The sequence below is a fragment of the Triturus cristatus genome, chromosome 1_2 (genome assembly GCF_964204655.1).
Source record: "Triturus cristatus chromosome 1_2, aTriCri1.1, whole genome shotgun sequence".
NCBI classification, from domain to species: Eukaryota; Metazoa; Chordata; class Amphibia; order Caudata; family Salamandridae; genus Triturus; species Triturus cristatus.
The window spans coordinates 388,998,777-389,020,365 of NC_140580.1; positions in this window are offsets into that span (position 1 = coordinate 388,998,777).

Consider the following 21,589-nt stretch of genomic DNA (forward strand, 5'->3'; position numbering starts at 1 on the left):
TTCTGTATACTTACATTAACTAAACAATGAGTAACTCACTACCTAATAGTGAGGTCAATTGTGTCACAGGAAGAACTACCAGGTCTTGAACGTATTTATAATTAAAGGCAATGGAAGTCATCTTCAGAGTTCATCAAAACTCAGTGCCCATATATACATTGGTGATTTACGAACACACAAAAAAGACTGTGCATCAACAGTGTGCATACAAGGTGACTCAATCAGAAAGGGTGAGACAATGGGACCTGGAAGGATGAAGACACAGCATGTCACAACAATACATAGTGAAGCGTTCCTCGTATATGTGAATTGTGAATACAGGTACTCATACCATTGGTGAGAGGTCCAATACAACTCACTATGCGCTCAAACATCAGTTATATAAGAGCAAAAAATACATCAGTTATATAAGAGCAAAACAACAAGTGGAACATCACCTATGTGCCTACTGAGGAAATCACAATTAAATCATGTTTACAACGCTGTCGGTACAACGCAGTGCCATTGCAACATGGTCAGTACAACGACTGCGTTGTTACCATGCATACCATTACAACGCAAATTGTTACAACTACTTGCTTTAGGTGTTGGATTTTAAATCCAACACCTTCCCTACTGTTGCACAGACTGGAGTTGGACTAGTATATTATACTATTCCAAACTCCAGTGCCCCTTACAGCAATTTGTTGTAATGACTTGAGTTGTACCAGTACGCGTGGTAACAATGCAGTCATTATACTGACCTTGTTGTAAAGGCATGCGTTGTAAACGCATGCGAAGTAACATCATATATTCAATCACAACTGGTATAAGAAACTAGTGTGGGGCACACACCACCATGTTAGAAAAGTGCAGGCATCAAACTTACCCCAATTACTTAAGTACCGGGGTGTATGCTTTAAGAACCAGTACCAATCCTCTTCATATCAAACTTGACAAGGCTGGTCCCCTACAGTTAGAACCAGTATGAATAGCGAGGAAAGATTGCCCAAATGGTGATTTAAATGTATTGTATGATACGTAAATTGTATTGGAGTACCACATGCAAATGGGCCCAAGGTAAAAATGCTGAGTAACCCACACCCTTATCTTCAACAAGAACTCAGCAGAGCTAAAATCAATCTGGTCAGTACAACTGAAGTGTTGAGGTACAGATGGAGGACATGGCAGAAGCTGCCGTAATATCTGCTCTGCTGCCTGTGCAACACTAGACTGCAATCCACGGCCCGCCATCTTGGGTGAATGAAATGACTAATGCCCATCGGGTAAACTCTGTACTACCCGGACATGGCCTGGCAGTTACAGTTAGATTGTTCCTACTGGAGCAAGATCAAGACTGATTTCCATATGACGTGGTCCAAACTGAGGTGAGATGGTGTGCAAAATAACAATGGACTAGGATGCAGCCCAGAGCAATTGCCAGAGGTTGAGATTAATTCCAGCATTTCATCCATCACTTTTTTGTATACTTTTATGGCTATAAATCAAACATACTTGCCCTTTGCCCCCTGCTTAGATTGATTGATTAAAGTTTGGTCCTTCCTGGATATTGAGCTTAATAGAAAATTCCTGAAGGTTTGTCTATCATTATTATAGGGCAGGGATAATCCCTTGGGTAAATCATGTGAAGTTCACTTTCACAACTCTTGGTATCTTGAACTGTTCAATCAGCCTGATTAAATCAAGAAATATGATCTGACTTGGACGAAAAAGAGTTTCTTCATACACCAACTTAACAATTGAGAATCTTTAAAATTGAATTAAATCCATGTACGTGCACATGTCCAAGTTACAACTACATTACTTATTGAGCCTTGTATTATGTTTATCCAAATTTGAATGATAGTTTCCTTGTAAATGAGTTTAGATTAAACCTAGTGCATTGCCTTTTGGCATTTCCAAAAGGGTGGTATAGGGTAAAAAATAATCTAGTAATTTGTGGAGGTGACTCGTTTTTGTCTCAAGACACAATGCATTTTGTCCTGGTCTATGATTGTTCTGCTTACTTCATCTTCAGTTTATTCAACAAAACATGAATTTTATAGAAGTCAGGCTGGCAGTAACCTTTTTGCAAATTTTTTCTCTACTGAGCAAAGTTATTTTATTGTTAGTTTTATATTTGGTGCTGTGAGAAAAAGGACAACAATGCAGGCTTATATATTTTAATTGTCGATGTTACTTTGTGTTTTATGGGTCATATCTAAATCAAAAAAACGTTTTTCGATGATGATGATGATGACCATATCCCACACATCTTCCCATGGTGTTTTATTTGTGGAGAGAATAAGATAGCACATATGAGGAAGCCCTTCTCTACAGAGAAATGAGAACACCATAGAAGCGAAGGGTTGTGTATTTACTAAAGGAAGGTGGGGCATTTCTTACAAGTCTGTCCCTATAAGTTGGGAAATTCCAATGCTTACCTTCTAGGATGAGCCCAGGTTGAGAACTTTGCTCAGTGTTTAATTTAAGCAGATGGTTTCCAGTGCTCAGCAGCCCACTTAATGCACTGGCATTAATGACAGTCTGTATGAAGATTAGATCTGAGAAGAGGGGCCTTTTTTCAGATCAGAAGGAAGAGAGACCCTTTCTCAATTGAAAGGGATTTGGGGGATACGCCCTCCCTATTTAATTACACGTCAATCCTATAAGTATCCCACCTTGCATGTCGGGTGTGATCAATTCTGTAGAGAGAAGGGGGGTGGTCTTCCCGATAGCTCAGTGCTGTTAAGTTTAAATAACAATCACACACTCTAATAGTGCCATGCATCATCGTCAGTTTTACCCTGACTTCTAAAGGTCAGGGTGGGCTCCACCCTTGTCTAGTGCAAATTAAGAACATCAAGACAGGAATACATTAAGGGGAGGGGGACATGTAAACAAAGCAGTTTTACTCAAGAGTCAAAAAGCTACGATCTCGCCATGGAAAAAAGAGAGGGAAAACGAAATGCGGAAATGTCCGATTTATTCGTAACTGCAGCTACACAGAGAGTAGAAATAGGACAAATAAAAACTATGAGCAACACCAAAGACAAACTAAGGTACTGGGAGAGACTTTCTAAAAAGGAAATTAACAAGTGGTGGGAGTTAATAACATTGCAGAAATATGTGGAAGTACAAAGAATTCCAAGGGGCCTACGCCTAATGTTAATGCCAAGCCACCAAGACACAAGTGGGGAACTACTACAGGAATGGGGGGAGCACTTGCTGGAATCATCCATGGGCCTAATTTTAATCCTGGTAAAACATCTTGAAAAAACCCAAAATAAATACGAAGGGAACTAAAAGATCAAGAAGAAGAAATAGAAAAAATGACACTATCAGAAGAGATGGAAAAAGTCAAATCTGACATTCTAAAAAATGTAGAAAAACGTGAAGAGAGAGTACAACAACGCAAACAACATACATTTCAACGTGATAAAATCGATTTTGAAGAAGGCAGGATTTTTACCTGTGGAAGACAGTATGAAGCACGCAAAGGCAAAGCCCAATTGGAAATAACCAATAAAGAATTCTCAAGTTATGACTCACTCACCAGCACAGATGCCAGTGAAAATTAAGGTACCCAACAAGTAACATCAGAAAGTAGAAAAAAGACCAACTTTTTAACCGAGATGAGGATGGCATCAGAACAACAGAGCAAAAACAATCACACACAAAGAGGTGGTGTCAGAGGCCGAGGAAGAGGAATAAGAGAAAGACAAGAAGAGGGCAGAGAGGCAAGGGAAGAACCGCGACTGGACACATGGACCAAAGATCGCCTGAGACAACCCAGGAAAAAGAAATAGAAGATGCAAAAACTCAAGAACTGAATGTCATCAATCTCTCAGAAGAAATCTTAACTGATACTGAAAAAGAAGTTCTTAAAAAAGGTTTAAATTTCTGTCCAACCTCCCACATAGATATTGCCCAAACCAGAATTGACCTGTACAAATACACAAGAAAAATCAAACTAGCGAAAATACACGCAGAAAGCACATCTTCAAAACAAATAGCAAGAACAACATTACCAAGTAGTACTCTTTTAGCTGAAGACGTACAAGGTCTGGAAACTCTATTAACAATGGGGGCAGTGACGTCATCACAAGAAGCAGCTGCAATGACAGAATTAAATGAGTTGCTCCCTCCAGGAGGGGCAGGAGAGAGTGGACTTAAACCCAAATCAAAATACAACCCAATTTTACCAGCAGAAATGGGTACAAAAGCAATAATGGATCCTGGAAAGCTATACATTTTCGAGAAGAAGACAAAATTCTGAATTCAGCAAGGGGTCTTTTGTGTAGATCCATCAAGGTTTTTTTATAGAAACAAACAGTTAAATATAGGATAAATTGAAAATTAGTTGAAAAAAACAGCCTTTTGTGTCAACGTTTTCACCTGTAACTTCTTCTAATTATGACAGCTCTTTGAAAGCAATATACCGTTGCATCCGCTGGACATTACTGGTTGTGGGGATATATAGGTAGGTAGGCAAAGCTTTATTCGATATAAAATATCATAAAAGCACAACATACAATGATAAAAAAAGGATCAAGATAGACATAAAAACAACAACAATGATGGTGAACATCTTAAAAAGTTATAAAAACAGTTAAGAACAGCATATAGGAAACAGAGACAAAGTGCTTAGTGACTTAGGGTTCATTAAAGTGCAGATAGTGGTCGATCACAAAAGTGGATCAATGCAGTTGCGATGAAATTTTTTTCTTACGCAATAGCCAAGCACAGCCCAAGTACTTGGCAATGCCGCAGACAATAGTAAGGGACGAGGTATCAGTCTGCAGAATGCGTAGCACAGTACGATAGTCACGGCATCCCAACATTCTACAGATCGGACGCAACCATTTGGCTCTTGGCCTTCGATAATGGTAGCAAGCAAATAAGAAGTGAGGAGTAGACTCACTAGGTGCTGTGCAGCTCGGACAACCAGCAGATGAAGGTAAGGATCCCTTCCAGCCAGCAGTCACACAATTAAGGGGGAGGGACCCTAATCTGAAACGTACATACAGGGATCTGTCCAGTGGGGACTGGATGAAGTCAAGGTATGCCTCCAGTTTACAAAAGGGCTTATGTTCGAAGAAGGCCTCACTCAGCTTCCCCAATTTGGGATTATTCAGATCTCTTGTATTTACCCAACTCCAATAAGCTTCCTTAAGATCCTGTTTCGGAGGGGGTACCTGGGATACCCAGGAGTCTTCATAGCCAATAAATTTCAGTGTTTGCTTTATGTGAGTGATCCATTTTAACCTCCGCCCAGTGTCTGCTAATAAGAGATCATTTAAACCTGCTGCATATTTAGCAAGTTCAGGGGTCCTCCGCAATCTTGCCCAGAATAATAAGGGTCGTAGACGTGCAATGTCCTGAATAGAGTGTCTCCCCAGGTCATGCAGCAAAGGTTTTAGGGGGGATGATGTTGGGACAGAGATGAGGTTCCTCATAAATTTGTTCTCCGAGACAACCAAATCGTGAATGTTTTCATGGCCCCAGATTTCAGCCCCATACATAGAGCTAGACAGTGCCTGAGCCTCATATACCACAAGAGCCGGTGCCACAGGTCGACTAGTAGAGAGATGTTGTTCTCTTATAATGGCACCGGAAACCCTCTTGTGGCACAGAAGCATCTTAGTCAGATGTGCACTCCACTTCATCCCTTTTGCAATACGTATCCCTAGATAATCAAAAGAATCTACAATGTCTAGGGGAGTGCCATCAAGAGTAAAAGTATAGCTAAAACGTCTCGGAGGGTTTATAACCATTAGTTTAGTTTTTTCGGTATTAATAATGAGCCCATAGGATTTGCAAAAGGAGGCAAATCTGTCTAGGTTTCTTTGTAGGCCAGCCGGGGATTTTAAAATCAGGAGAGTGTCGTCGGCGAACAGGAGGGTGGGGATCTTTTCGCCAGCCAGGACTGGCGCGTCGGCAGGGACCTCTCTGAGGAAGTCCACCACCCCGTTAATGTATAGAGAAAACAGGGTGGGAGCCAGCACACAGCCCTGGCGTACCCCCCTATTCACCGCGACACTCCCTGTAAGCTGGCCCTGGGCCCCCCATCTAATATTGGCATGATTATTTTCGTGTAAAAGCTTTAAAAAGGCAAGAATCTCATGGGGAACACCTAGTTGAAATAAAACCTGCCACAAGCGTTGGCGGGGAATTAAGTCGAAAGCCGACTTTAAATCAATAAAAGCTAAATATAGGGTTCCCTTGCCTAGAACTACAGTTTTCCAATATATCATAAAAAATCTAAAAACTTGATCCATAGTGCCTACCTTTTGTCTAAAACCTGCTTGGAAGTGTGATAAAACATCCCCATATATAGGACTTGTAGTTTCACCAAGAACCCGACGAACCCAGAGCCAAAAACTGAACAGCAACTTGCAATGTTTTTTTTATTATGTACCGGGTATATAGTAATTATTCTGTAAAAATGTGTACATGGAAAAATCGGTATGAAAGACACCTATGTATTTCTGAAATGGGAACAAAATATAGAGTTTAGAAACAGTAGATATTTGCACATTTCTGCAATTGGGAATACTCATACTAGCATGAGAATTATCAGTCATTTTATAGAATGACTTCTTTTTTACACAATATCTTTCATTTGGAAGGCAGAAATGCATCGAAAGTCAATAGATAATAACAGTTCCTTTACAAATCTGAATTACCCTAAGTCTCCCGATAAAAATGGTACCTCACTTGTGTGGGTAGGCATAGTGCCCGCGACAGGAAACGGCGCAAAACGCAACGTGGTCACACCTCAATTTCGCAGTGAAAAATGACCCTTTTTTGGCAAAATGTCTAGCTGTAGTTTTTGAACCCTAGCTCTGCGGGCACCTTGTGAAACCTAGCAAACCTATACATTTTTGAAAACTAGACACCCAGGGGAATCCAGGATGGGGTGACTTGACTACCTCCCACCAGGGTCTGTTACCCAGAATCCCTTGCAAACCTAAAAAATTGTCAAAAAACCCACATTTTCCCCACATTTCTGTCGTGGAAAGTTCCGGAATCTGCGTGGACCCACAAATTTCCACCCACCCCGCGTTCCCCAAAGTCTTGCGAGAAAAACGGTACCTCACTTGTGTGGGTCGGCCTAGTGCCCGCGACTGGAAACAGCGCAAAACGCAACGTGGTCACACCTCAATTTCGCAGTGAAAAATGACCCTTTTTGGCAAAATGTCTAGCTGTAGTTTTTGAACCCTAGTTCTGCGGGAACCTTGGGAAACCTAGCAAACCCACTCATTTTTGAAAACTAGACACCCAGGGGAATCCAGGATGGGGTGACTTGACTGCCTACCACCAGGTTCTGTTACCCAGAATCCCTTGCAAACCTAAATTTTTTTTTTTAAAAACACATTTTCCCCACATTTCTGTCGTGGAAAGTTCCGGAATCTGTGTGGATCCACAAATTTCCACCCACCCCGCGTTCCCCAAAGTCTTACGAGAAAAACAGTACCTCACTTGTGTGGGTCGGCCTAGTGCCCGTGACTGGAAACGCCACAAAACCCAATGTGGTCACACCTCAATTTCGCAGTGAAAAATGACCCTTTTTTGGCAAAATGTCTAGCTGTAGTTTTAGAACCCTACCTCTGCGAGCACCTTGGGAAACCTAGCAAACCTATACATTTTTTAAAACTAGACACCCAGGGGAATCCAGGATGGGGTGACTTGACTGCCTCCCACCAGGGTCTGTTACCCAGAATCCCTTGCAAACCTAAAAAATTGTCAAAAAAAACAAATTTTCCCCACATTTCTGTCGTGGAAAGTTCCGGAATCTGTGTGGATCCACAAATTTCCACCCACCCTGCGTTCCCCAAAGTCTTACAAGAAAAACGGTACCTCACTTGTATAGGTCGGCCTAGTGCCCGCGACAGGAAACGACGCAAAACGCAACGTGGTCACACCTCAATTTCGCAGTGAAAAATGACCCTTTTTGGCAAAATGACTAGCTGTAGTTTTTGAACCCTAGCTCTGCGGGCACCTCGGGAAACCTAGCAAACCTATACATTTTTGAAAACTAGACACCCAGGGGAATCCAGGATGGGGTGACTTGACTGCCTCCCACCAGGGTCTGTTACCCAGAATCCCTTGCAAACCTAAACAATTGTCAAAAAAACCACATTTTCCCCGCATTTCTGTCGTGCAAAGTTCCGTAATCTGCGTGGATCCACAAATTTCCACCCACCCCGCGTTCCCCAAAGTCTTACGAGAAAAACGGTACCTCACTTGTGTGTGTCGGCCTAGTGCCCGCGACAGGCAAGGGCCCAAAACGTAGTGATGCGACATTCGGTATAGGCAATGTTGATGTCGCATCACTACGTTTTGGGCCCTTGCCTGTCGCGGGTACTTGGGCCTCCCACACAAGTGAAAAAACAACAATTGATGGACAGAATGCAGAACAATGTCATACATTCACCCCAGTACAGAGATCTGGGCCTAAATCCATCGTTTTTTTGCTCACCATGCCATTCCAGTTTGAACCCAGCCATATGCAAATCAGTCTTGACCCTGTGCCCCATGGGAACAGTCCAGCCCGAACTGCCAAGCCAGGTCCTCCCTGGACCGGAAACAAGCATCCTAGGACCGGTTTCGGGCTTTCAGCCCTCGTCAGCCAGGATAGCTTGATTCCAGTGGCATGGAGAGCAAGGGACTCACGTCTGAGCATACCCTTCCCACTCGGGGTGACAAATGCAAAAACAACAATTGATGGACAGAATGCAGAACAATGTCATACATTCACCCCAGTACAGAGATCTGGGCCTAAATCCATCGTTTTTTTGCTCACCATGCCATTCCAGTTTGAACCCAGCCATATGCAAATCAGTCTTGACCCTGTGCCCCATGGGAACAGTCCAGCCCGAACTGCCAAGCCAGGTCCTCCCTGGACCGGAAACAAGCATCCTAGGACCGGTTTCGGGCTTTCAGCCCTCGTCAGCCAGGATAGCTTGATTCCAGTGGCATGGAGAGCAAGGGACTCACGTCTGAGCATACCCTTCCCACTCGGGGTGACAAATGCAAAAACAACAATTGATGGACAGAATGCAGAACAATGTCATACATTCACCCCAGTACAGAGATCTGGGCCTAAATCCATCGTTTTTTTGCTCACCATGCCATTCCAGTTTGAACCCAGCCATATGCAAATCAGTCTTGACCCTGTGCCCCATGGGAACAGTCCAGCCCGAACTGCCAAGCCAGGTCCTCCCTGGACCGGAAACAAGCATCCTAGGACCGGTTTCGGGCTTTCAGCCCTCGTCAGCCAGGATAGCTTGATTCCAGTGGCATGGAGAGCAAGGGACTCACGTCTGAGCATACCCTTCCCACTCGGGGTGACAAATGCAAAAACAACAATTGATGGACAGAATGCAGAACAATGTCATACATTCACCCCAGTACAGAGATCTGGGCCTAAATCCATCGTTTTTTTGCTCACCATGCCATTCCAGTTTGAACCCAGCCATATGCAAATCAGTCTTGACCCTGTGCCCCATGGGAACAGTCCAGCCCGAACTGCCAAGCCAGGTCCTCCCTGGACCGGAAACAAGCATCCTAGGACCGGTTTCGGGCTTTCAGCCCTCGTCAGCCAGGATAGCTTGATTCCAGTGGCATGGAGAGCAAGGGACTCACGTCTGAGCATACCCTTCCCACTCGGGGTGACAAATGCAAAAACAACAATTGATGGACAGAATGCAGAACAATGTCATACATTCACCCCAGTACAGAGATCTGGGCCTAAATCCATCGTTTTTTTGCTCACCATGCCATTCCAGTTTGAACCCAGCCATATGCAAATCAGTCTTGACCCTGTGCCCCATGGGAACAGTCCAGCCCGAACTGCCAAGCCAGGTCCTCCCTGGACCGGAAACAAGCATCCTAGGACCGGTTTCGGGCTTTCAGCCCTCGTCAGCCAGGATAGCTTGATTCCAGTGGCATGGAGAGCAAGGGACTCACGTCTGAGCATACCCTTCCACCCCCTTTTTCCCACACAAGTGAGGCACCATTTTTACCGGGAGACCCAGGGGAACGCTGAGAGGTGGGAAATTTGAGTGAGCCCGGTGATGCCACAACTTTCCCACACAAAAATGTGTGAAAAAAGTGATTTTTTCAGCTAAAATTGAGGTTTGCAGGGGATTCTGGGTAAGGAAACGTTGGGGGATCCACAAAAGCCATACCTCCCTGGGAGCCCCCGGGTGTCTAGTTTTCAGAAAAGTATGGGTTTGGTAGGTTTCCTTAGATGGCCGCCGAGCAGCGGGCCAAAAACCCAGGTGACCCCCCTTGCAAAACCAGATGGTTTTGAGATCGGCAATTTTGATGTCACCACACTACGTTTTGGGCCCCTGCCTGTCGCGGGTACTTGGGCCTCCCACACAAGTGAGGCACCATTTTTACCGGGAGACCCAGGGGAACGCTGGGCGGTGGGAAATTTGAGTGAGCCCGGTGATGCCACAACTTTCCCACACGAAAATGGGTGAAAAAAGTGATTTATTCAGCTAAAATTGAGGTTTGCAGGGGATTCTGGGTAAGGAAACGTTGGGGGATCGATGCAAGCCATACCTCCCTGGAAGCCCCCGGGTGTCTAGTTTTCAGAAATGTATGGGTTTGGTAGGTTTCCCTAGATGGCCGCCGTGCAACGGGCCAAAAACCCAGGTGACCCCCTTGCAAAACCAGGTGGTTTTGAGATAGGCAATTTTGATGTCACCACACTACGTTTTGGGCCCTTGCCTGTCGCGGGTACTTGGGCCTCCCACACAAGTGAGGCACCATTTTTACCGGGAGACCCAGGGGAACGCTGGGAGGTGGGAAATTTGAGTGAGCCCAGTGATGCCACAACTTTCCCACACAAAAATATGTGAAAAAGTGATTTTTTCAGCTAAAATTGAGGTTTGCAGGGGATTCTGGGAAAGAAAACTTTGGGGGATCCACGCAAGCCATACCTCTCTGGAAGCCCCCGGGTGTCTAGTTTTCAGAAATGTATGGGTTTGGTAGGTTTCCCTAGATGGCCGCCGAGCACAGGCCAAAAAGACAGTTGACCCCCTTGCAAAACCAGATCGTTTTGACATTGTTTGTTCATGAGAATTTCGGCACAATATTGCAAGGAAAATGTGACAGACATTTTGAGGTTTGCAGGACATTGTGGATAAAATAACTTTTTGGAATTCACAAGAGAGACATCACCATGAACTCCCGTGGGTTTACGACAATATCTACAGTTGGTGGGTTATTCTTACATGGAACATACACCTTGGCAGAGAAACTAAAAAGACAAAGATTCCTGCACAGCCAGCTATTCCTCAAACGCACACACATACTGGTTGGATTTGGCACGAGGGCGAGTGATGGTTCAGTATATTAAATTTTATTAACAAGAGATTTCCCAAAAATTAAATGCACTGTCAATAATTAAATGGAGAAAAAACTGAACCAATGACTCGCAGCTCGTGAGCTGTAAAGCCACGGCAAGGCACCAACCGCTTTACAGGCCATTCACACACCTTTCATACGTGATACACACAAGACCATTCGCACCACCAGGCACAAAAACAACACATTACAAAATTCACAAAAGGGACAAGGTACACCCTGCTTCAGAAAGGCAAATATTACTGCAGAGCCATCTAATCCTCAAGCACACACACATACTGGTTGGATTTGGCACGAGGGTGAGTGATGGTTCAGTATATACAATTGTATTAGCAAGTGATTTCACAAAAATGAAATGCACAGTTAATACTTGAAAGGGCGAGAAACTGAACCATTGACTCACAGCTTGTGAGCTGTAAAGCCACGACAAGGCACCAAACTCTTTACAGGCCATTCATATACCTTTCATACGTGTGAGACATACAAAACCATTCACACCGCCAGCCGCAGGTCCATCACATAACAAAACTCACACCAGCACACAGCGCCATTCAAGGGCCCATCACTTTTACACGCCCACATTCCTGACACAGCAACTACACAAGCTGATGGATTGCGTGGAGTGGCACTCAGCTAGCAGTGTGTGTAGTGACCAGCAGCAGGTCACTACTCACACACAGCCAGCCGAGCGCCATTCCACGCACAACGCTAGCTGAGTGCCAGTCCACGCACACCGCTAGCTAAACACCAGTCCACGCACACCGCTAGCCAAGCGCCAGTCCAGGCACACCGCCAGCCAATCGCCAGTCCAGGCACACCGGCAGCCAAGTACCAGTCCACGCACACCGCCAGCCAAGCACCATTCCACGCACACCGCCAACCAAGTGCCAGTCCACACACACCGCCAACACATTTAGGATTTTTTTTAGACAAAAATAAAAACACAAACAAATCGCAAATAGATACAAATCTACAAACACAAAATCAGAAACTAAACACATTGCACTAACGTCAACCTTGAAACAGAATCAAATTTTTCAAAGAATACAGACCATGCAGTTCACTTTACCACTCATGAATGCTCCCAAAAATTCTTTTGCGTGTGGTACGCTCTAAAACAAGCAGGGACACACAGCCCAGGTTTAGAAGGACAGTCGGGGCAGTACATACGAATCTCCTTCCGCGTACCTCTTCGCCAACAGACTCTGCATCTCCTAGTGGGAAAATCTTTTGCCGGTGTGGGAGGGATGAAATCAGGAAAGTGGCGATCTTTCAATCGAACCACATCCTCCACCACTCCAAATCTAGGAACACTTGCCTGTTCCACAACAACAAGGCTAGCTATCACAGAGTGCTGAAACTGAAGAAATGTCAACTTTGACGCAGGGGAACACTCCTTGAACACAATAAAATCATTGAAAATTGCTAATTTGAAAAAATGGATGGCCAACTTCTTATACCAAACATAAGCCTTCCGAATAGCAGAGTAAGGTTCCAACCTCTGATCTACTCTGTCAACACCACCCATGTGCTTATTGTAGTCTAGAATGCACACAGGTTTGCGCACTTCAGCAACCTGACCCCAAACAGCCACAGGTGAAGTACTCTCATCTTGGATGGTAGTCAACATGCACACATCCCTCCTGTCCACAAATTTTACAGCTAGTAGTTCATCACTACGCAAGGAACTGCACTGCCCCCTCTGAAGTTTTTTGCAAACAAGCTCTTTCGGATAACCTTTACGGTTAGAGCGGATTGTGCCACATGCAAAAGTGTCCACTTTATACAATTCCTTAAATAATTGCACAGCAGTATAGAAGTTATCAAGGTACAAATGGTGGCCTCTGTTAAACAGTCTTCTAGCAAGATCCCACACAATTATCTCTGAATCTCCAAAAGTGGACGGACAACATGGGGGGTCTATAGTAGAATCTCTACCAGTGTACACACGAAAATTAAAACCATATCCTGTCCTACTCTCAGACAACATATACAGCTTAATTCCATAGCGTGCCCTCTTGCTAGGGATGTACTGCCTAAAAACCAAACGGCCCTTGAACAAGAGTACCTTCATCTGCACTGAGAGTACCTTCATCATCCGATGATTCCATGTTGAGAGAAAACTCACTGCCAGAATATTCCCCTACCTCCTCTCCCTCAGACGCACTGTCAGTCTCATAATCATGCTCAAAGGAAGATTCAAGAAGCATACCAACCACCTGTTGAGCAGTCATTTTACGGCTAGCCATATTGCTTACTAATAAAGGTAACTTGTCAAACAAGTCAACAACAACAAACACTTTGTAAAATAAGTAATAAACAAAAAGCACCTTTATCAAAAACTCATATATACTCCAAAACAATACCACTCACTTGCCAGAGGCAGCTAAACTACTTACCACCACCTACTCTGTACAGACACAGTTTGGATCAACAATATCCCACTAAAAAAGAAAGAGAAAAGCAATTACACTTAAGACTATGCAAAACACATCGCAAAGAATTTTATGCTGAAACCACTAACTAAATATGCTGCCATTATGACATCACTTACAAAAAAATTCATTCAGACATTGCAATATTACTCATTTGAAGTAAATACAACAAAAAAAAAATTCTTACCAAAACAATGCAACTACACAAAACTGCAGAACAACCACTGTCGAAACCGGAAACAGGAATCAAAAGCTTTAGACTAGAATAAAAAGGAGAAAAAAACTTTATTGTCACATATGCTTATAATGCTCTAGACCATCACGTACTGTGCAAAATGTATTACTTGAACCTCCCACTTTCAAGAAGGAAAGATCGATGGCCCAATCCTTTACAAGCAACGCGGTGAGAATCTGGAACTCAGCCTCAGCTCCGGACCACCCCCTCCCTCTTCCCAGTCCTTCAAAACTGACCTCAAAGTTCTCCTCCTGCAAAGACACTTCCAAACTTAATTCACACCCTCTCTATTGTCTGAAGGAAGTCTTTACATTATAGGAAATTCTGTTCTCCATGCCCGTAGAAGTGCCTTCCCAGTGTGTTCCTGTGTTTTGAGTGTCTGCCATTTATTGCACTTTTATACCTCTACTTGTACTTTGTACTCTTTTGTAACTTGCACACATGTCACTTTTCCTCTTGTAACGTATTGTTTGCTACCTCTTGTATTTTGTTTGCTTTTGATACATGCACAATTACCATCATTGCCTCATGTAACGTAACGTTTGCTCTTGTTTTCAGAGTGTCTGCCATTTATTGCAGTATTTTACCTCATGTGACATCCATCAGAGAGCTGCGTGAATAATTACCTGGTAATCCCCTCAGCACAATGCAAACATGCACATACATGACACTGTTCAGGGATCTATCATCTACAGCTGACATTAAATGACCTTTCATCATGGTCCCCCCATTAAAGCAGTGCACTTTGTGATCTGCATGGTACATGTTCTTTGCAGCAGGCACAATAACCCTCTGTGCTACCTTTCCAGGAGTCAACCCTTCCACTACACAAAATTCCATCTCTCTCTAGGAAGAACATTAATCACCGAAGTTATCATGACATTTTTATTGTTTCAGAAAATTGCTGGAGGCCAGGAAGGAGGCAGCAAGTTTTTTTCAAACCATAATATACTTGCAAACACTACGCACCCACCCGAAATAGGTACCCAGTGAGGTCACACCGTTCGCATCGCCCTATCCTGCTCAAGGTTCATGTGACCTCAGTGACAGTCAAAGCGACTGGATCACTGTTGCTCTAGGGTGTGCTGCTTCGTAGGCCTGCCCGCAAGACTGGAGATAAACTTCAGTATGGATTGTGGTGGACAGGCCTTCAAGGTTAACCCACAATTGACACCACTAGGGTACACCTGCTTGTGCTAAGACATCAAGCCTTCTAAGGTCTAGTAGGGCCTTCTACGGTCTAGCATGGGAATGTGCTCCCTCAGTACAGTGGTGTGGTGGACTGGTCATGAATGCTGAACCCGGTTCCCCAGTTCCAAATTCCACAGCTCTGGCCATAGTGCCACATCCCCACTGAACACCATACTTGCCCACTGAGAGAAACTCGCACTGCCTTCAGCTATAACCTAATTGTGCCCACTATAAACACTTGGATGTGGCTCAATTCAAATTATGCACTTGATCAGAGTAATATGCTGCCTAAAAAAAATAAATAAAGCAACCACTCATAGGGAATGCAAAGCATGTGAAATGTAAGCAGAAACAACATGGTTACCTAAACGATCTCTCACTAACTACTCAGAAATCAGCAAGTGGATTCCCCTGAAAAGTTATGGACATGACTAGAGGGCCCTGAAGGGAACCGTTTCACTGATCATTGCTTACATCCTTACAAAATGTAAGCAGTATGGTATAAAAAGACCACATCCATAAACACAGAGCCGTGGTATACATTGTGTTTTCCAATCCACCCATCAACCAGGTATTGCAGTACCTCCAGGAATGGTGCACTCTCCCAACCTGGGAACAACAATGCTGTTCAAAGAAAGACGAGAAAACGAAAGTAGCACTTCACTGGCAAACTCTGTAAAGTGATACTGGTGTATTTGGATGTAAATAAAACCAATCTGGCCACTTTGCAACCCCTCTGTCTTGCTTTATTTAGTTAGGTATTTAACTCTAATATAATACATTCAATTTCCCTCCATCCTGCTGCACTTTGGATTAGAACATTTAAAAAGAAGGGCATTTCTCGGCAGAGCGTTTTTCATTTTTGGATCCATTTCACAGGGAAGCAACTAGAAACACGAGCGTTTTTCATTTTTGAATCCATTTCACAGGGAAGCAACTACAGACACACACGAACAAAGCCGAGCCTCGTGGCATGCCTTTGGCCTTCCATAGTGCCCCCACCCTAACCAAACCCACCGATGCAAAAATCCCCCTCCCCAGCCCCAAAACTCACCTTTACTCTCCGACGCGCAAGAAGCAAATGGCTTCCTGCGCCTCGGAGAACAAAGGGGAAACCTCCAATGACGTCAGCGCGGCTCGCACGCTGATGTCATTGATGACGCGGGGGTGGGGGGCGGGGGGAGTCAGGGGAATGTCTTCCCCTGCCTTCCCAGTAAAAAAAAAAAAGATCGACCACTCACGGGGGGAACGCCAGCGCTTCCCCGTGGGTGGGTGCCATGACGAGCTGGACTCGTCATGGGCACAGCGCGACTGTGCTCCATGACGAGTCCAGCTCGTCATAGGCACAGAACGGGTTAAGTCCCCTTGAATGCTGAGGGTCCCTGGGGGCCAATAGCCCAACGGGTACCTCCAGTAAGCTCTACAGAGCTGGATTGCAGAGAGGTGGTCCAAGGTCATGCCCCTTTTTAAACCACTCTGCAAACACGCCTCTTGGCGCAATGAGGTCCTCTTGTGTCCTGAGGACCTCAGGACACAAGTGGACTTCATCCTCCGAGCAGGTTACTTTTTTTTGTCTTCTTTTATGGGAGGGGGACTGTATGGCCCCCCTTCCATGGGCAACATTTGGCCCCGGGGACCCCATCCCCCAGTGCCTCGCAGACTTGTTTTTTTTAACTTTGGGGAGGAGGGGCCATGTACCAATTATGGCCCCAGAGTCCCCATCCCCCAGGGCCTGGCCAACCTTCTTATTTTTATTTTTGGGAGGGGGCCGCATGACGCTCCTTCTCCAGCCAATTATGGCCCCAGGGACCCCATCCCCAGGGACTGGTCCTTTCATTTAAAAAATAATAATAATAATTATTGAGGAGTTGGGCCACGTGGCCTCCTTCCTGGGCCACTTACGGCCCCGGGGACTCCATCCCCCGGGGCCTGGCCTTTCCGTTGGGGACTGTGGGGGGAGCCCCAATGCCCCCACAGTCCCGCCAGCTCCCCGCCTCCTTCGGGAGCCAGCATTGCTTTTGAGCAAGAAGAGCTACTAACATACAGCTCTTGTTGCTCAAAAGCAATCCTGCTTTGCTTCATTGAAGCGAGAGCAGGTTTTCCTGCTCTCGCTTCAGTGAATCAAACCAGGGTTTCTGGTTTGCTATGACAGGGCGGAAGCCGTGCTACCGCCCTGTCATAGCAAACGGCAATTTCCCGGGGGTGGGCACCCCGGGACATTGCAGGAGCCGGCCCTCGGGGGTAGCGGTCCCTAGGACCATCAAGAGCTTCAAGAGGAAGGCTGCGCGGCCCCCCTCCCTTACAGTTTAAAACCCAGGGAGGTGGTGGTCTCCGGGGCAGTGTGGGGATGTATATATGTGTGTATATATATCAGGGACATTATACTTAGAAATTAGCATTTAGAAAACAGAAATTCACTAAAAACAACATAGGTTTCAGGGACGTTATAGTTAGTTGGACATTTCAGTTGTACAAAACCAGGGAAATTCGGCTGTTTTGGTTAATAGATATAACTATAACTCGTGCCACCCACAATGCACTGCTGATGACGTCACATATGGAATTACTCATGACATGCTCAGTGACATCACTGATGACATCATCCACGTGATCATCTGATGCACCTATTCACACCCTAATAAAACCTTTCATACACCCACTCTAAAATACAAACTACCAATATCGAAACCATAGACACACCAATAGCGGTTAGTACATACCTTCTCAGTGATTCATACGTCTACGCACACATCCACCCACTAGCCCATACAGTCACTCTTACATGCAGTCATTCATCAATACAGCCAACTGATATATCCACACATACACCCATATAGACACTCACACACTTCCACTCACTCAAAGAATTAATTAAACTGCCATTTACTCACCTATACAGTTATACACACATCACATCACTTATTCATACAGATATGTACTGTCTTCAACAATTACTGACATAAGCACATACTTATCCATGCAGCCACTGTCACAATCACTCACTATCACATATACTCACTTATATACTCCAACACACACAAATACTGCCTTTCACATATGTAGTTACTTACACATATACCACTAACACATCCATTCACTCACTAACACAGCTATATATGTACACTCAGTCATCCATACACTCCCAAAAACACGCACTCACAAACGCATATACACAGTGAATCACCCACTCACACATCCATGCACAGAGTCACAAACACCCCCACCCACACAAACACTCAGGCACCCATACAGATTCTCAGACAACCAATCATTCTTCGATATACCTTGACATATATAGATATAACATTCTTGAAATGTTTAGAAACACTCAGTCACTGACACTACTCTGCAACTTCTTTGATCTTGAATGTCAATGGCGCCCAGCCCTTATCTGCTGGTTTTATCTGTCAGATCTGTTGCTGATGGATTTTAAAGTCTCTTTTTCCTTTGTGCTCAGTTTGTGGAGGTTACTCCTTATTATATTCAGCTCCTCCACTTCCTTTACCACCTATCTTCAAAAACAAGCACCTCTGGGGAAATGGTTGATGCTGGAGAGTTGAAATTCGATTTCTTCTTCATGTTGCTGTAACCATTGTCCATGTCTATGGTAAGAGTTTCCTAGGAAGAACATTTTTACTCATATCTTTCCCCAAAAATCCATTCAGTTCACATTTGATTTTGAACTTGTCCATATTAGTGGTGGGGACAAAGCCAAGGCCCTTGTTAAGCACAGCTATTTCCGTTGGTGTCAGTACTTCATCTTTCAGGTTCACTACCAGATCTACTGGCTGCTCGAGCCCGGTTGCTGATTTGTGTTCGACTCCTTGTATTCATTCCCTCTGTTCCTCAGTGATCGCACTGTAGTCTTCTTCCATCTTGTCTGCCTTGTCTGGCCTTCCTGCTGCCGCTCCCTAAAAAATGTTGGTTTGGTTAGTAGAAGGGCATGTTCTGAAAATGAGGGGGGGCCTTGAAAAGGTTGTGGTGGATATTGGCCTGGCCACAGGAGCATTTGTGGGTGTGGGTACATAGGGGTGTAAAATGGCCCACTTCTCTGTCTTTCTTTCCCTCGCCAACTTCTCGTTGAGTTGTCACTCGACCAATCGTCTTGGTTGGAGTAGGGTGACCCTGATTCACTCCTGTTGAATGATTCTTCCTTTGAATCATAGTTTTTTGTAGTTGTCCCTCATATAGGAGTATACCTTCTTATGTGAGAACGTCTTTAGGTCTTTCAGTAACTTTGTGCCCTTGCACTTCATGAGGAAGTCCTAATGTTCACCAATCTCTTTGTTTATTTCCTCCTGTCTCTTTTTGAAAAGTCTGATCTTTATTTGGGTATTAAGTGCATCTTCACTGGCCTTGATTTTGATGAGCATGGTTTCTGAGAAGCTTAGCTTTATTTATGATTATTATCAACTAGTCCTGTGAGCAGCGGCATGCTATAAGTGACCACTCCTTTTTAAAGATAGAGTTGTCAAGAAAAAGTTTGGTGACTAGCAGGCCTGACGGTGCTGCATTCCCTCGCAGGTATTCTGTCATTATGGATCAGTGTAAAAGGATTTTCTTTTAATCTCTTTTAAGTTTTTTAAGTTCATTCCAATTCTGTGATTGGTTTAGACTCATTGTGATGTTTGTGGCTGGTAGTAGTTTGGGGGCTGAAAATATTAGAGACGCCATTTTATCTGTGTATACTAACCCTAGTTGCTACAGTCTACCACATCGTGGTGCTGTCTGTGAAAATTTGAAATGAGCAGACGACCTGAGCTTAATCATTCAATATACAGTCAAATGAAAATTACCAATCGCCTACGCCGTTCTTGTAGCTTTTGGTTGCTTGGATAGTCAAACTGTTCCCATTTATTTCACATTTATAGGAGTACGATGATTATTAGCGATGTTTTTAATGTCATTGGCAGCACAGGCAGAAGCAATGGGCAGTGAAAGCTGCAGTGGCCCCCTCAGAAGGGCCCTGGCACTTGTGTTTTTTTTATAAATCAAGCACTGATCTGCCTTCAATGAAGTTCGCTACATCAAAGACACCTATTTACCACTGGGGTGAGTACACCACCCAGACCTCTCCCCATGTTATCGTTCATTTCATGTGGAGTTTAGAGATGCTTCATGGGTCATCAGTTGCTAGAAAGGGCACATCTTCCACAGACATGTTTTTCTTAAGACAGTAGGGGAATGCATGGCTTCTCCCTTACTCTCGTAGGGTAGCTTGTACAATATTCGTGAGCTCTGGGCAAACCCTAATATATTTTAACATTCTTTTACATTTTTAGCTATTTAAGAATATAGCCCGGCATCTCCTGGCCATGTACAGGGTGTTCTTTTTCAAATGCTTGTTTGATATGTTTGGTTATGATTGGTCACGTCACCCATTGATGCATTCTGGCCTTAGGCTGTTAAGAAAAGAGGCGAGCATATTCAAACGCACCATCAGATGAGGTTGTTAGGCCTACCTTAAATTCACTCTTGATAAAAGAGGCGATTTCCATGCTAAACTTCAATGCTGGCCAAAATAAATCAAGTCAGCTTGGCTTCAGACATGTAAAACAAATTGACAGACCACACTATTATACACGTCATTGAACAATAATAATGAAAGCAATTAAAACAAGTTTACAATCTTTTACGGAAGGAATTGAGAAAGGGATTCCCACACGTAAAAAGTGATTAACATTATAAGGGTGCGGAGATCTGGGATCCATTTATTTTGTCAGTCTAATTAAATTCAAAACAGACATAAACAAATACAGGATCAATAAATGTCAGAATCTAAAAACTGTTTTCCTGAGATAAACGGGTAACAGCAAACCCAATAAATAATTATCACTTTGTCGCGGTAGGGAGAAAACTATCCATTAGTACAATATGTACCTTGGCAGCTCAACTTGTAAAGTATGGGTGTGAATGAAAGCGCTTTTAGTCTTTCACAGTTTAAGACAAGTGGCATGAAGATATCTATTTAACATTAATGCATAGGCAGTCAAGTCTTAACATGCGGCACTTCTAAAGTACAAATGCAGATTTCTAATAAGAACAAATTGTTCTGCTGCAGCTGCTATTTACATATGCCACTCTCTAAAATGAGAACACAGAAACATCGCAAAGCTGAAGAACGCCTCCTTAGCCAGGCCGCCTACCAACCTCCCAGTCTTAGAAGGCAGACCATGTAATGTAATGTAATGTAACTGGGTACTTTAAAGCGCACGGCTAAAGACCACATGACAGGCAGAATGTACTCGAAGCAGCTAGCATATACTACAGTTGGAATAGCCAGGTTTTTAATTTCCTCCTAAAGACAAGGATGTCGGTTATCTGTCTAAGAGCAAGTGGCCGACTATTCCATAGTCGAGATGCC